Raw genomic sequence first — 18,191 nt, 5'->3', positions numbered from 1 at the left:
CACACACCAGTCTGTGAGCCGGAAGCTGCAAACGCTGCTGAAACACGGCAAGGGCGGTGGAAGCTGTAGGTGACTTTCTAAAATGGGCACACAGGCGGCGTACTTTAACAAGCAAATCCGGCAGCTCCGGGTAGGATTTGAGAAACTGCTGAACCATGAGGTTAAGCACATGGGCCAGGCATGGTACATGTGTGAGCTCGCCTCAGAACAGCCACCAGGTTCCGGCCATTGTCACACATGACCATGCCTGGCTGTAGGTTCAGCGGTGTGAGCCACAGATCTGCCTGCTCTTTCAGAGCTGTCCACAGCTCTTCAGCATTGTGTGGTTTGTCACCTAAGCATATTAGCTTCAGCATAGCCTGTTGCCGCTTGGCCGAGGCAGTGCTGCAGTGTTTACAGCTTGTGACTGATGTGGTCATTTCGGAGATGGAGGCTGAAGAGGAGTGGAAGGCTGAGGAGGATGAGATGCAGGAGATGTTGACTGTGGGGGCAACCCTGATAGAACTGTGGCCTGCAATCCATGGCATCAGGAAGACGTGTGCCGTCCCAAGATCTGACTGGGTCCCGGCTTCCAACTATGTTAACCCAGTGTGCCATCAGTGAGATGTACCATCCCTGCCCACAAGCACTTGTCCACGTGTCCGTGGTTAGGTGGACTTTCCCGGTAACTGCTTTGTTGAAGGCACGGCTAATGTTTTGGGACACGTGCTTGTGTAATGCGGGGACGGCACACCGGGAGAATTAGTGGCGGCTGGGGACCGAGTACCGAGAGATGGCTGCCGCCATCAGGTTGCAGAATGCTTCAATCTCCACGAGCCTAAAAGGCAACATTTCGAGCGCAAGCAGTCATGAAATGTGGGAATGTAGTATTGTGGCCTGTGGGGCGTTGGCTGCATATTTGTGCTTGCATTCAACGGACTGGGGTATAGACAACTGAATGCTGCACAGGGACAAGGACATGGATGTACTTCCTGATGCTGCTACTTGAGAGTGTGCAATGACAGGTGCAGGGCAGGAGGCATATTTGCATGCACCATGGACAGGGGATTGGCTTGCATGCACAACAGCGGAAGCAGCAATGGTGCCATCCGCAGACACTGATCTTGGACGCTGGGGTGCGGCCCACAAAGTCGGGTGCTTTGCTGCCATGTGCCTGATCATGCTGGTGGTGGTAAGGCTGCCAGTTTTGCCACCACTACAGATGCTGGCCTGGCAGCTGGTGCAAATGGCCTTTTTGGGGTTATCGGCAGAGTCTTTAAAAAACAACCATACTCAGGAAGACCTAACAGTTGTTCTGGCAACTTCCGTCGTGTTGGTGTTACGGGGAACGGCTGCCTGCCTTCTGTATGCAGCCACCACACTGCTTCTTCCTGCCTGTTGGGGTGCTCTGCCTCCCTCCCCCTGTGTGCTGCTGTCCTCGCTCTGCATGTCCTCCTGCCAGGTTGGGTCAGTTACTATATCATCCACCACCTCGTCTTCCACTTCCACACTCTTGGCCTCCTCCTGACTTTCTTGCAATTGTCACAAAGAAAATGACGGCACATCCACTACAAAAAATAGGTGTGAACAGTTGCTTACTAAGAGCAGCTACCTCCATATATAATGAACAAATAAAGTAGCACACTGTAACACTGAGTATATAGATATAAAATATGAAATATGAATAGCATAACTGCTGTAGTAAATAGAAATAAATGAAAAAAATGTTTGAAAAAAATTTTTTAGCGCATGTAAATATGAAGTATGGAAAATGAATAGCATTACTGCTGTAAATAAAGGCGAAATCTTAGCGCATAAATTGGCCAATTCATGTGTACCTGACAGCCGCGGAAAGGCGTCTCTCGATGTCAGGACTAGTGTTGAGCCACCCCCGTAGTGTTCGGGTTCGGTTCGGTTCGTCGAACACCGGGATGTTCGAGTAACTGTTCGTCGAACTGTTCGTCGAACACCTTAGAACACCGTCGAACACCGTTAAAACCAATGGCAGGCAAACAAAAACACATAGAAACACATAGAAAACACCTGCAAAGGTGTCCAAAAGCTGACAAACTGCTCAGAAGACACTCTCTTTAAAAAAGCCGGCCGGCAAATTCAGCAGCGGCATACACCGGTACCCGACAATTTAGACAAGAAGGAATAGAGCATCACACATAGATTAGATAGATAGAAACATGTCAGTCACACATATAAGAAGCACAGTGACAGTGTTGGTTACTGCACTTGTCATTTAGTGTAAAGGATTTATAAAAAAAAATATTAGTGTTTTCATGCACCATCTCTTTAAAAAAGCCGGCCGGCAATTCAGCATCTGTACCCGACAATTTAGAACAGAAAGAATAGAGCTTCACACATAGATTAGATAGATAGAAACATGTCAGTCACATATATAATAAGTACAGTGATAGTGTTGCTTACTGTACTTGTCATTTAGTGTAAAGGATTTATTTAAAAAAATAATAGTGTTTTCATGCACTGTCTCTTTAAAAAAGCCGGCCGGCAATTCAGCAGCGGTACCCGACAATTTATAACAGACAGAATAGAGCTTCACACATAGATTAGATAGATAGAAACATGTCAGTCACATATATATGAAGTACAGTGATAGTGTTGGTTACTGTACTTGTCATTTAGTATTAAAATAAAGGATTTATTATTAAAAAAATTGGCGTGGGGTTCCCCTTAATTTTAGGCTCTAGCGGAGGTTAAGCAGACGGCTGGGGCAGATGTTTGAAGCCTGGGAAGGGGGTAATACCCACGGAGCTTCCCAGGCTACTAATATCAGCCCCCAGCTGAATACATAGCCTTTACTAGCTATTAAAATGGGGGACCCCCCCAAAAAAATGACGTGGGGTCCCCCCTAATTTAATAGCTAGCAAAGGCTAGGCAGACAGCTGGGGGCTGATATTAATAGCCCAGGAAGGGAGCCATGAATATTGGCCCCCTCCCAGGCTAGAAATACCAGCCGTCAGCCGCCCCAGAAATGGCGCATTCATAGGATGCGCCAATTCTGGCACTTAGCCTCGCTCTTCCACGCTGCCCTGGTGCGGTGGCAGGGGGTAATAGGGTTGGGGTTGATGTCAGCTTATAATGCCAGCTGACATCAAGCCCAGGTTAGTAATGGAGAGGCGTCTATAAGGCACCCCCATTACTAACCCCATAGTCAAAGTTAAAAAAAACACAAACACCCAGAATAAAGTCCTTTAATTGAAATAAAGACACAATCCTTTATTGTTCTAAATTAAACCATACTTACCATCACGCCCATTCCAGCTGAAGCCAACGATCTCCTGCAATAAAAGAAAAATAATAAAGCAACCTCATCCTTACCTTTCCATGGTTCCCACGACAGCTTCAGCTCTGCTACATCGAGATGACAGGCTGGACCGCAGCAGAACGCTGCCATCCAGCCTGTCATCCCGCAGACACTGAGAAGCGCAGGCTTGCTTGCGCTGCTCAGCGTCTCTCTGTGACGACATCCAGATGAGCCGAGTTCATGTCCAATGAACTCGGCTCACCTCATGCACGTCACTGACAGCGTGGGAAAATTCTCACGCTGAAGCGCTGATTGCAGGAGAATTTTCCCACGCTGTCAGTGACGTGCAGGAGGTGAGCTGAGTTCATTGGACATGAGCTCACCTCATGCACATCACTGACAGCGTGGGAGAATTCTCCTGCACTCAGCACTTCAGCGTGAGAATTTTCCCACGCTGTCAGTGACGTGCATGAGGTGAGCCGAGTTCATTGGACATGACCTCGGCTCATCTGGATGCCGTCACAGCGAGACAGTGAGGAGCGCAAGCATGCCTGCGCTTCTCAGTGTCTGCGGGATGACAGACTGGATGGCAGCGTTCTGCTGCGGTCCAGCCAGTCATCTCGATGTAGCAGAGCTGAAGCTGTCGTGGGAACCATGGAAAGGTAAGGATGAGGTTGGTTTATTATTTTTCTTTTATTGCAGGAGATCGTTGGCTTCAGCTGGAATGGGCGTGATGGTAAGTATGGTTTAATTTAGAACAATAAAGGATTGTGTCTTTATTTCAATTAAAGGACTTTATTCTGGGTGTTGTGTTTTTTTTAAATACTTTACTAGAAATTCATGGCGGTCATGTCTAATACTGGCGTGACCCCATGAATTTTGGGCTTGGGGCCAGCTGATAATACCAAGCTGGCCCTAACCCCTTTATTACCCAGTGAGCCACCGCACCAGGGCCCTGGATGAGTTGGGTACAGCGCCAGAAGATGGCGCTTCTATGAACGCGCCATTTTCCGGGGTGGCTGCGGACTGCAATTTGTAGCGGGGGGGGGCCCAGAAAGCTTGGGCCTCCCTGCGCTGCGGATTCCAGCCCCCAGCTGCCTAGTTGTACCTGGCTGGACACAAAAATAGGGCGAAGCCCCACGTACTTTTTTTTTAATTATTTCATGAAATTCATGAAATAATTAAGAAAAAAAGGCCTTCCCTATATTGTTGTGTCCGGCCAGGTACAAATAGGCAGCTGGTGGTTGGGGGCAGCCCGTTCCTGCCTGCTGTACCTGGCTGGACACAAATATAGTGCGAAGCCCCACTTCAATTTTTTTTAATTATTTCATGAAATTCATTAAATAATTAAGAAAAAAAGGGCTTCCCTATATTGTTGTGTCCGGCCAGGTACAAATAGGCAGCTGGTGGATGGGGGCAGCCCGTTCCTGCCTGCTGTACCTGGCTGGACACAAATATAGTGCGAAGCCCCACTTCAATTTTTTTTAATTATTTCATGAAATTCATGAAATAATTAAGAAAAAAAGGGCTTACCTATATTGTTGTGTCCGGCCAGGTACAAATAGGCAGCTGGTGGATGGGGGCAGCCCGTTCCTGCCTGCTGTACCTGGCTGGACACAAATATAGTGCGAAGCCCCACTTCAATTTTTTTTAATTATTTCATGAAATTCATGAAATAATTAAGAAAAAAAGGGCTTCCCTATATTGTTGTGTCCGGCCAGGTACAAATAGGCAGCTGGTGGATGGGGGCAGCCCGTTCCTGCCTGCTGTACCTGGCTGGACACAAATATAGTGCGAAGCCCCACTTCAATTTTTTTAAATTATTTCAGGAAATTCATGAAATAATTTAAAAAAAATTGACGTGGGGCTTCGCACTATATTTGTGTCCAGCCAGGTACAGCAGGCAGGAACGGGCTGCCCCCAACCACCAGCTGCCTATTTGTACCTGGCCGGACACAACAATATAGGGAAGCCCTTTTTTTCTTAATTATTTCATGAAATAATTTAAAGAAAATTGACGTGGGGCTTCGCCCTGTTTTTGTGTCCAGCCAGGTACAACTAGGCAGCTGGGGGCTGGAATCCGCAGCGCAGGGAGGCCCAAGCTTTCTGGGCCACCCCCGCTGCAAATTGCAGTCCGCAGCCACCCCGGAAAATGGCGCGTTCATAGAAGCGCCATCTTCTGGCGCTGTACCCAACTCATCCAGGGCCCTGATGCGGTGGCTCACTGGGTAATAAAGGGGTTAGGGCCAGCTTGGCATTATCAGCTTGCCCTAAGCCCGAAATTCATGGGGTCACGCCAATATTAGACATGACCACCATGAATTTCTAGTAAAGTATTTAAAAAAAACACAACACCCAGAAAAAAGTCCTTTAATTGAAATAAACACACAATTCTTTATTGTTCTAAATTAAACTATACTTACCATCACGCCCATTCCAGCTGAAGCCAACGATCTCCTGAAATAAAAGAAAAATAATAAAGCAACATCATCCTTACCTTTCCATGGTTCCCATGACAGCTTCAGCTCTGCTACATCGAGATGACAGGCTGGACCGCAGCAGAACGCTGCCATCCAGCCTGTCATCCCGCAGACACTGAGAAGCGCAGGCTTGCTTGCGCTCCACAGTGTCTCTCTGTGAGGGCATCCAGATGAGCCGAGTTAATGTCCAAAGAACTCGGCTCACCTCATGCACGTCACTGACAGCGTGGGAAAATTCTCCTGCACTCAGCGCTTCAGCGTGGGAGAATTCTCACACTGAAGCGCTGAGTGCAGGAGAATTCTCCCACGCTGTCAGTGACGTGCAGGAGGTGAGCTGAGTTCATTGGACATGAGCTCACCTTATGCACGTCACTGACAGCGTGGGAAAATTCTCCTGCACTCAGCGCTTCAGCGTGGGAGAATTCTCACGCTGAAGCGCTGAGTGCAGGAGAATTCTCCCACGCTGTCAGTGACGTGCAGGAGGTGAGCTGAGTTCATTGGACATGAGCTCACCTTATGCACGTCACTGACAGCGTGGGAGAATTCTCCTGCACTCACCGCTTCAGCGTGAGAATTTTCCCACGCTGTCAGTGACGTGCATGAGGTGAGCCGAGTTCATTGGACATGAACTCGGCTCATCTGGATGTCGTCACAGAGAGACGCTGAGCAGCGCAAGCAAGCCTGCGCTTCTCAGTGTCTGCGGGATGAGAGGCTGGATGGCAGCGTTCTGCTGCGGTCCAGCCTGTCATCTCGATGTAGCAGAGCTGAAGCTGTCGTGGGAACCATGGAAAGGTAAGGATGAGGTTGCTTTATTATTTTTCTTTTATTGCAGGAGATCGTTGGCTTCAGCTGGAATGGGCGTGACGGTAAGTATGGTTTAATTTAGAACAATAAAGGATTGTGTCTTTATTTCAATTAAAGGACTTTATTCTGGGTGTTTGTGTTTTTTTTAACTTTGACTATGGGGTTAGTATTGGGGGTGTCTTATAGACGCCTCTCCATTACTAACCTGGGCTTGATGTCAGCTGGCATTATAAGCTGACATCAACCCCAACCCTATTACCCCCTGCCACCGCACCAGGGCAGCGTGGAAGAGCGAGGCTAAGTGCCAGAATTGGCGCATCCTATGAATGCGCCATTTCTGGGGCGGCTGACGGCTGGTGTTTCTAGCCTGGGAGGGGGCCAATATTCATGGCTCCCTTCCTGGGCTATTAATATCAGCCCCCAGCTGTCTGCCTAGCCTTTGCTAGCTATTAAATTAGGAGGGACGCCACGTCATTTTTTTTGGGGGGTCCCCCATTTTAATAGCTAGTAAAGGCTATGTATTCAGCTGGGGGCTGATATTAGTAGCCTGGGAAGCTCCGTGGGTATTACCCCCTTCCCAGGCTTCAAACATCTGCCCCAGCCGTCTGCTTAACCTCCGCTAGAGCCTAAAATTAAGGGGAACCCCACGCCAATTTTTTTAATAATAAATCCTTTATTTTAATACTAAATGACAAGTACAGTAACCAACACTGTCACTGTACTTCTTATATATGTGACTGACATGTTTCTATCTATCTAATCTATGTGTGAAGCTCTATTCTGTCTGTTATAAATTGTCGGGTACAGATGCTGAATTGCCGGCCGGCTTTTTTAAAGAGACGGTGCATGAAAACACTATTATTTTTTTTGATAAATCCTTTACGCTAAATGACAAGTACAGTAAGCAGCACTGTCACTGTACTTCATATATATGTGGCTGACATGTTTCTATCTATCTAATCTATGTGTGAAGCTCTATTCTGTCTGTTATAAATTGTCGGGTACCGCTGCTGAATTGCCGGCCGGCTTTTTTAAAGAGACGGTGCATGAAAACACTATTATTTTTTTTGATAAATCCTTTACACTAAATGACAAGTACAGTAAGCAGCACTTTCACTGTACTTCGTATATATGTGGCTGACATGTTTCTATCTATCTAATCTATGTGTGAAGCTCTATTCTTTCGGTTCTAAATTGTCGGGTACAGGTGTATGCCGCTGCTGAATTGCCGGCTTTTCATGTTTCACTGTTGGCACTGTTCCCATCGATTTGGGCAATCACTGTAATGCCACAACCACCATGGCTGTGGCATTACAGTGAGTGGCAGACAATCCCTGCATGATTGGTGCTCTAAATAGCGCCAGACATGCAGGACACGCTTTTGGTGCACGAACAGTTATCGAACATAACCTCGAACAGCCGAATTTTTTGCAAATCGTTCGGGTTCGTCGAACAACTCGAACACCGCCCAAAACAGCTCGAATTTGAGATTGGCGAACAGTTCTAGTCGAACACCGCTCATCTCTAGTCAGGACCTACCAATGTGAATACCTCTCTAAGAGACCTCCGTCTGCTTATTAGAGATGAGCGTTGTTCTACTCGAACTGTTCGCCAATCTCAAATTCGAGCTGTTTTGGGCGGTGTTCGAGCCGTTCGGCGAACACGAACAACTTGATAAAAATTCGGCTGTTCGAGGTTATGTTCGATAACTGTTCGTGCACCAAAATCATAACTGGATTTTTTCTCAGTAATGATGAAAATTAATGTTAATACGCAGTTTGAGTGTACAGCGGGGTGGGGGGGGGCAGGGGATGGATCTCTGCAGGAACAATGAAGATCTCCATTTTTTTTTCTCTTTCCCGCATTTGCAGTGGGGAGGTGCAATCTGTCAGCCTATCAGCAGCGCACACACGGAGCGAAGTGCTTTTTTTCACACAAGCAAGGGCATGTGTCATTGGCAGTGTATGTCACATGTCCTTGCCCTATAAGACCAAGCCATTTTCCCCGTCGCCACCATTTTCTCACTGCTGCAGCTGCGTGTTAGACGGCACCGCTGTTGCTGTGTGCGCTATACCTTGTTAATTTCAAGCCAATTTTCGCACAAATATACAGATAGCTTGGGAGTAGGGAATAGTTGTGATTGCAGTCCTTTTAAGGACTAGGTTACAGCATTTCCTACGACTTTTATCAGGGAGGTCTGTGCTCTTAAATAAATAGGTTGTGGGAGTAAAGACTAATTGTAATTGGAGTCCTTTTCAGGACTAGGTTACATCAGTTCCTATCAGTTTTTGCCAGGCAGGTCTGTGCCAGTGCTGTGCAAGTTTTTTTCACAGCATTTGGCTGAATCTAGCAAAGCTAATCCTTTTTGGCCTATTGCAGAGTGTGTTAGTCAGTGGAGTAGCCTATCTGTGTTGCAAGATATACCACCTGTGTATAGAATACCAATTTTTTTACTGCACCTAGTGAAGTAAAATCTTTTGGGCATAGCATCATTCTATTAGTCCATCTATACTGACCTCCATCAGGTTGCAAATTAAAACTAATTTTTATCTGCATCTACAGTACCTCTGAAAAAATATTTGGGCTTCTAGCTGTGTGTGGGACTTGTTGTATTAGTCCATCTATACTGACCTCCATCAGGTTGCAAACTGAATATATTTTTTTCTGCATCTAACCCAGCCAATAGTTTTGGCCTAATACCACAGTTTGGCCACTCAGCTCTGCTCGGTTACCATCCATTGTTTTTTTGTGCAAACAACTCCAGAGTTGTGAATTAGTTAACCACCAAAATGAGTGGAAAAAGGCCTGCTGCTGGTGGAAAGGGGAATAGGCGTGTTGGGAAGGGGAAAAAAGGTTGTGTCCGTGGGGTAGGTGTTAAAGCAACAGTAACATCTGCAGAAGAAAGACCATCTTCCAGCCAAACTAAAATGTCTACTTCTTTTAGCGGACAATGTGATAAGATCCCTTTCTTACGGCTACGCCAATCGCTACAAATTCTAGATGAGGCACAAAAACAGCAGGTGCTTCAACGGATATCAAGTGCTCCTTTAAGTGGGCTCTCCTCCACATCAACTTCAACATCACAAATACTCCAGTCCTCAAAGGTGTCACCCCAATCGCACTTGCTTCCTCACAGCTCCCAAATCTCCAGCTGCCCGTCTGAGTATGAGGTAGAACAGATGGTTGAGTCTGCAGAGCTGTTTACTCATACTATAGCCTGGGAATCAGAGGTCAACTCCAGTGCTTCTGTGAATCCAGACGAGGAAATGATCTGCACTGATGCCCAGAATCTTTATGAGTCGGATCCAGGACCAGACGCAGAAGGTTCTGACCATAATGTAGACCCTCATTTATAAACTGTAACTCCTGTTGGTGGAGACAATGAGGAAGACGATGATAAGACTCAAATACCTGATTGGAGCGACAACTTTAGTTTTTTGTCAGGGCAGGAACAGGTTGGCTCTGAGGACGACGGGTGTGATAACACACAGGGTGATGATGATGAGGTTGGAGATCCCACTTACTGTCAACCCACAGTCAGCCAAGAGATGAGGTCAGCAGAGGAGGTGGAGGAAGATGCTAGTGACGACGAGGTCAGGTTGCGCCTTTCTGGACAGAGACGTAGTACTGGAAGCACGTCAACAACTGCATCCTCAAACACAACTCTGCCTCTCACCACAAGTCGTGGTGGCTCTTCAGGTCGCTGACTGGGCACTGGGTAACTATGGTGACAGCAGGACAAGGAGCTGCTGTCCAAGCCTTGCCGTCCCCACGAGTTGTGCGTCAATCCTCTTTATGTCAAAGTTCCTCCACTGCTTCTGCCTCCTCAACCTCCTCTCGGTCTTCCACCTGCACCCAAAGCCTGTCTGGTCATGCCACAAGCTTTCTAACTGCGCAGAAGGGATCCTGCACACCTCCTTACTATGCTGGCAGTAGGGCTCAACGTCATCAGGCGGTTTTTACATTGAAATGTCTAGGAAATGTAAGTCACACAGCTGAGGAGTTGTGGTCAGCTCTGGAGAACCAATTTCATGAATGGTTGTCTCCACTGGACCTGAAACCAGGGAAGGCCGTGTGCGACAATGCTGCAAACCTGGGTGCGGCCCTTCGCCGGGGCAATGTCACACACGTGCCTTGTATGGCTCACGTGTTGAACCTGGTTGTCCAGCAATTTTTAGCCCACTATCCCAGACTAGATGGCCTTCTGCAGAGGGCACGGTCGCTGTGTGCTCACTTCCGCCGTTCGCATCCCGCAGCTCAGCGACTTACATCTCTACAGAAGTCGTTGGGCCTGCCACTTCACCGGCTAAAATGCGATGTGCCTACCCGGTGGAATTCAACTCTGCACATGTTGCAGCCACTGTGGCAGCACCGACAAGCCCTGGTGCAATACGTTCTGACGTATAGCCTGGGCCAACGAGATTCAGAGGTGGGGCAAATCACGCTGGAGGAGTGGTCTCAGATCAGGGACCTATCCACCCTTCTGCACAGTTTTGAAATGGCGACGAAGCTGTTTAGTGCTGACGATGCCATTATCAGCATGACTATTCCGGTGATTTACATGCTGGAGCACATGTTAAACAGAATTCGGAGTCAGGTGGTGGCACAAGAGGAGGTGGAGGAAGTAGAGGAGGAGGAGTTGTATTCGGAAGGGCTAACATCTGCAAGGTCCAGACGGTCGGCAGCACCAAGGCGGCAGGCATGTGAGGGTGGGGGAGATGGTTTTACCAGGGCGCATGGTAGCAGCCAAACTAGTGAGGAAGGTGCAGGAGCCCAGGAAGAAGTGGAGGACGAACTGATGGAAGACTCATCAGATGAGGGAGACCTTGATCACATTTCTGTTGTGCGAGGTTGGGGGGAGAGGACAGAGGAAGGAAGCATGATTGTTACCTCGCCACCAACACAACAGGGACTTGGTGCTCATGGATGCGCAACACACATGAGTGCCTTCTTGCTGCACTACCTGCAACATGACCCTCGAATTGTGAGAATTAGAAATAATCCTGACTACTGGGTTGCCACACTGTTAGATCCCCGGTACAAAAGTAAATTTGCAGAAATTATTCCTGCCATAGAAAGGGATGCACGCATGCAGGAGTATCAGCAGAGACTGTTGCAGAATCTTACATGTGCTTTTCCACAAAATACCAGTGGTGCACGTAGTGAATCTCACAGTTCCAACTTGCCAACCGTGGGACCGTCAAGTGTTCAGCACTCAAACCGTAACAGAACCACAGTATCTGGTGGTAACATCAATTTTGCGGAATCATTTCACCACTTTTTTAGCCCATCCTTTGCAAGGCCACAGGAGACAAGAAGTCTGACACATAGTCAACGCCTAGAGACGATGGTACAGGAGTATCTCCAAGTAAACATTGAAGCCACGACTGTGTCACTGGACCCTTGCTCTTTTTGGGCTTCCAATCTGGATAAATGGCCGGAGCTAGCCACTTACGCCTTGGAGATCTTGTCATGCCCCGCAGCCAGCGTTCTGTCTGAACGTGTGTTCAGCGCTGCTGGTGGTGTGCTGACAGATAAGCGCACGCGGCTCTCCACTGATAATGTAGACAGACTCACGTTCATAAAGATGAACAAGTCATGGATCCGAAACGACTTTTCTACCCCTGTGTCATCCTGGGGAGAGTAAAAGCTTGATGATTGTTTAAAATCACCCTACCAACCGTTTTAAGCTTTCAAATTACTAATCATGTTTATCTGTATCTTGACTGGAAAATAATTTGGGCTTTGTAGCAGTGTGCAGCACTGATCCTATTAGGCCATCTATAATAAGCTCCACCAGATTTAAAATTAAAAATAATTTTTAGCTGCATCTAGCCCGGAAAATAATTTTGGGGCTCCGAGATGCGCAAGACACATAAGTGCCTTCTTGCTGCACTACCTGCAGCATGACCCTCATATTGTCAGAATTCGAAGTAATCATGACTACTGGGTTGCCACACTCTTAGATCCCCCAAACTTTTCGATCAACCTTTTTATTTTAATAAAGACCAAAAAAATGGTCATTTTTGAAATTATAAGCATTAGCAGGTTGTTAGAAACTGAAATCAAACAGTTTTCAACACAAAACTTTATTCTAGGTGATGTTACATTTTCACATAGGACCCCTTGTTCGAAAGGAGCTTCTGAACTCTCTCGTCCATTGAATTTGTCAGGTTTTGGATGGTTTCTGCTTCAATTGTTTTGCAAGAGGACAGAATACCCTCCCAGAGCTGTTGCTTAGATGTGAACTGCCTCCCGCCATCATAGACACTCCTTTTAATGATACTCCAAAGGTTCTGAATGGGGTAGAGGTCAGGGGAGCATGGGGGTCACACCATAAGTTTGTCCCCTTTTATGCCCATATCAGCCAGAGATGCAGATGTTTTATGTGCAGCATGAGATGGTGCATTATCATGCAGAAAAATGATCTTGCTGTGAAATACACGGTTCTTCTTCTTGAACCATGGCAGGAAGTGCTGCTTGAGAAAATCCACATACATTATGGAGTTCATCTTTAGCGCCTTCAGGGATCCTAAAGGGGCCGACAATCTCTCTCCCCATGATTCCAGCCCAAAACATTACTCCACCTCCTCCTTGTTGGCGCTGTAGCCGTGTTTGCGTGGGGTGTCCATCAACCAGCCATCCTCCACTCCATCCATCTGGACCATCGAGCGCTGCACGGCACTCATCCGTGAACAAAACAGTTTTGAAATCAGTCTTCATGTAATGTTTGGCCCACTGGAGCCGTTTCTGCTTGTGTGAAGTGGATAGAGGAGGTCGACAGGATGGCGTATGCACAGCTGCAAACCTCTGAAGGACCCTGCATCTTGTTGTTCGGGGGACGTTGGAGGCACAAGCAGCTTCAAAAACTTGTCTGCTGCTATGACAAGGCTTTTTTGCCGCTGCTCTTTCAACCTGACGTAATTGCCTGTAGGAAAGAGTCCTCAATTTGCCCTTATCAGCACGCACACGTGTGTACTGTGAATCAGCTACATACTTATTGATTGCCAAGACACTTCATCCTGATCATTGCACAATGTTGATTGTAGTCATGCCTTGACCTAAACACTCCACAATTTGTTGCTTCTCAGCAGCCGACACATCCTTTTTCTTTCCCATTTTGGCAGAAAATGTAGGCTGCTGAATAATGTGAGAGAGCCTTCTTAAGTAGTCTTGCCTTTCATTGGACACACCTGCCAAACTAATTAGCACTGGTGTCTGCAATTGCTTACAGTGATATAAAGAGCCCTGACACACATCACCATCAATGAGTTTAACTGACAAACAAACAAATTATTCCCTTATCACTCCTAAACACTTTTTGCATAATAATTTGGAACACAGTGTACATGTGCTTTTCCACAAAATACCAGTGGTTCACGTAGTGAATCTTACAGTTCTAACTTGCCAACCGTGGTCTGTATGGAGTTGTTCAATAAAGGGCCCAAAATTAAGATAACATAGATGGGAGAGGTCTCTATGAATAGGAATTCCTAAGTATTTGATACCCTGTAAGGGCCAGGCAAAGGGAAAGTTGGACTGGATGGAATCCTATATGGATTTGGGGAGGGAGACATCGAGGGCCTCAGACTTCGCTGCATTGATTTTAAAATTTGACCATGTAACAAAGTGATCTATTTCAGCCATAACAGCATGGATGGATATATGTGATTGAGTGATATATACTAGGACATCATCAGCAAATAGAGAGCACTTGTACTCGGTGCCTCCCACCTCAATCCACCTAATATTGGGGTTATGGCGAATTGATCAGAGCAGGTGCTCCGTCACTAGGATGTATAAGAGAGGGGACAGAGAACATCCCTGCCTTGTCCCATTGGTGATTGTGAAAGGTGATGAAAATGTTCTGACGCGCCCCCTGGGCCTTGGGACACCCGGAGCCGGACCATTTTTGGTGGATGCTGGTGGTTGTAGTCTCCGTGGCGGCAACCCGGTTCCGTGTCTCAGGGCGGTCAAACCAGTGGCGGAACTATTTATGTGGTTTTGATGTTTAAATGTCCGACTACGCCACCCGTGCATTGCGGTCAGAGTGAACCGCCGCTCCAGGGCAGACAGCTGAGGCTGGTGTTGTGGGTGCAGCAGAGCGTAGCATAACTCCCCACGGGAGGAGTATAGCCTCAGGGCAGTGTATGCGGAGGATGGGGGTGATGGTGCAGGGCAGCAGCAGTAATGACACGGAGTCAGTGATGCAGTCCAGGGCCTTTACTCACAGTTCTTATTATCCAGACCACGTCTGCAGTTTACGGCTGCCCACGTCATACTGTGATCACCAGGTGAGGGGCTCAGACAACTCCCAGATAACTTTGGAGTGCTTCACAGGACCCCCTTTGTGTGTCCTTTGTCTGGCCTTTCTTACCAACCCTTCTGTCCGGCTGCCTCGGGCCTCCTCTTGGTAAACTTGGCGCCAGTTTCCCTGACCCTATGTGGTGCCTTCCAAGCGGGTGTAGCGAGGGGCTGTGCCACATAAAATGTCACAGCCTCCTGTTTCTAGCTGAGGGTCGTTTCCTGCCTCCACTAGTTTCGGGGACCGGTCTCCCCCTTTGGCCTGACCCCTCCACGCAGGTGGATTCTGGCGTGCGGTGGCGACTCGCCCATCCGCACCCCTGAGATCCCTTCGTTCCTCGTTCCTGGAGCCTTCTCCGCTCCTCTTCCTTCCTTCTCCCTCTTCCAGGCCTGGGCCTCTGTTACTAGGCCCGCCTCCGGAGCAGAGCTCATGCAGAGCCCCTGCTCCCTGCCACTTCTGCTCAGACTTCTCTGCACTGAACTAAGATGGTGCCCACCTTTTATACTCCCTTCTCAATGCACCCAGGAACTGCTTCCTCCCTGCTCCTGCACTACAGGGTTCCCCTTCCTCAGTGTTCCCTCCCCCCACTCCAGCCAGGGACAGGGACTGTCGTGCCCATCTCAGGGGCATATTGGTCGCCCTGCCCCACGGCAATGTGGTGTAATGCATGCAGGTGTCGGATCCTGATCCACACTACATCCTTACCTGAGAGTGAGATATCACACCTCTGGGTGAGGTGCAATACCTCTGTAGCAACCGAGCCCTCAGGGTGCTACAGTTCCATTTATCTTCAGCCTAGGTGATGTATTGCGATACAGGGCCGTGATTTTGGCTATAAAAGGGTCCCCTAGACCCCTACCCCAAGCTTTTTAAGAGAATCATATATGGCGTGCCAGGAGACTCTATGGAATGCTTTCTCAGCATCCAACGAGAGTATCTAATTACAAATTTTTAACTGCATCTAGCCCAGGAAATACTTTGTGCCTAGTAGCAGTGTCTGCTAGTCAGCGGATTATCCCGGCTGTTAAGCAAGCTACACCACCTGTAGTTTGGACACTTAATTTTTTCAAAGGAAATGCTTCGGGACCACGGGATACTCAGTGAAGAGCATCAGGAGGCACCCCAAGGCATAGGGGCTGGGACTGGCAGTAGGATGCCTTGCGGTGGACAGCCGAGCTCGATCCTTATAAAAGCTTTTTAACTGCAGCAGCTTTAGTGGACGCTACTGGAGCTGGAATTACGCGGCTGCTGGCATGAGACTTGCCCTCCAATAGATCCTTGTAAATGGATTTAAAGTGTATTCATTCAAATTAGAGAGACAATTTAAATTAAAAAGCTTAGAGCTGCCTCCACCACAGGGGGGCTCGCTCGACCCACCAGCGGACAGGCACCAGTATTGGGAGAGGGGGGCTGGCCATCAGGGTTCACCGCGGCTCTGGCACAAACCCGGCGACACAGAGCGGACTGGCCGTGTCGGCTTCTCACTTTTTGGATTTTAGAAGGGCATGACATGCCTATATCTGTGTCTCCCCCTCCTTTTACTCCTCCACCTCTTTTCTTTTCGCATGACTATATGTACTTGTCACTTTTCCATGTGTTAGTTATGTCTTCTGAGCAGTTTGTCAGCTTTTGGACACCTTTGAAGGTGTTTTCTATGTGTTTCTATGTGTTTTTGTTTGCCTGCCATTGGTTTTAACGGTGTTCGAAGGTGTTCGACGAACAGTTCGACGAACAGTTCGGCGAACACACGGGTGTTCGACGAACCGAACTCGAACACTACGGGGGTGGCTCAACACTACTGCTTATGTGTGGGAAAGACAGATCCTGATGCAGTTAAAACCACCTGCGGCATAGGGGTGGGGGTGGAGTGCTCAGTCAACGCTAAATCAAGTAACAAAGAAAAATGACGGCACATCCACTACAAAAAATAAGTGTGAACAGGTGCTTACTAAGAGCAGCTACCTCCATATATAATGAACAAATAAAGTAGCACACTGTAACACTGAGTATATAGATATGAAATATGAAATATGAATAAGCAGACGGAGGTCTCTTAGAGAGGTATTCACATTGGTAGGTCCTGACATCGAGAAACGCCTTACCGCGGCTGTTAGGTACACATGAATTGGCCAATTTATGCGCTAAGATTTCTCATATATTTACAGCAGTAATGCTATTCATTTTCCATACTTCATATTTACATGCGCTAAAAAAAATGTTTCAAAATTTTTTTTTTCATTTCTTTCTATTTACTACAGCAGTTATGCTATTCATATTTCATATTTCATATCTATATACTCAGTGTTACAGTGTGCTACTTTATTTGTCCATTTCTTGCGATTGTGTCTCATCACTGTCCAGCTCTTGTGACACTTTTCTACCCTCGCCTTCATGTGACCTTGGCTGCTCAAATATTTGGGCATCGCAACATGCAGTCTCCTCTTGCCCTGCTTCAAGTGGACCGGGCGAGAGGCCCGAATCTATAAATGGAAAAGCGTACAGCTCTTCAGAGTGTTGAAGTGTGGGATCAGTTGTCTCCGGGCACTCGGCATGGTGGGAGGAAGGAGGATCAGGGTGAAGAATATGCAGTCCAGACTCACGGCTACTGAGACTTGACCATGTGGAAGACAGGGTGGTGGTGGTGGTGTCAACCTTTTGACACTGCTGTGGGTTTAATAATGGTGTGATGCGATCTCCTAGGAATTGTGACAGGAAGATCGGGCGAGAAGATGTGGGTGTTTGTTGTGGCACAATTTCAGCTTGCCCATGGCCTTGGCCTCTGCATGCATCATCACTATTGCCATCATGTCCAGTTCCCCGTCCCTTGCCATGCGTCTTGCCCATTTTAAATAGAGGACAATATAATCCCCGCTCACTACAAATGGCTGAATTTGAAGCGAAGTTATATGTAATCCATGTGATGGAGAAACCACAGTTTTAAAAACCTGGCCTGTAGGTAACTATTTTGAACAGCAAACCGGTGTCATAAACTTTGCTGACACACTGAAAAAAAAATTTGAATGGAGGCCAAAAATGGCAGTATTTTCAGCGTAATTATATGTGATGCGTGTGACAGAGAAACAACAGTTTTATATACCTGGCCTCTAGGTAACTATTTTGAACAGCATACCGGTGTCAAAAACTTTACTGACACACTGAAAAAAAATTAGAATGGAAGCCAGAAATGGCAGAATTTTCAGAAAACGTATTTGTGATCCGTGTGACGGAAAAACCACAGTTTTCAATACCTGGCCTGTAGGTAACTATTTTGAACAGCAAACCGGTGTCATAAACTTTGCTGACACACTGAAAAAATCATTTGAATGGAGGCCGAAAATGGCAGTATTTT

The sequence above is a fragment of the Phyllobates terribilis genome, unplaced genomic scaffold (assembly GCF_046119375.1).
Source record: "Phyllobates terribilis strain yellow unplaced genomic scaffold, ASM4611937v1 Scaffold_4__5_contigs__length_816908805, whole genome shotgun sequence".
Taxonomy (NCBI): Eukaryota; Metazoa; Chordata; class Amphibia; order Anura; family Dendrobatidae; genus Phyllobates; species Phyllobates terribilis.
The sequence above is the reverse complement of the archived record's forward strand: the minus strand, read 5'-3'. Positions refer to the sequence as shown.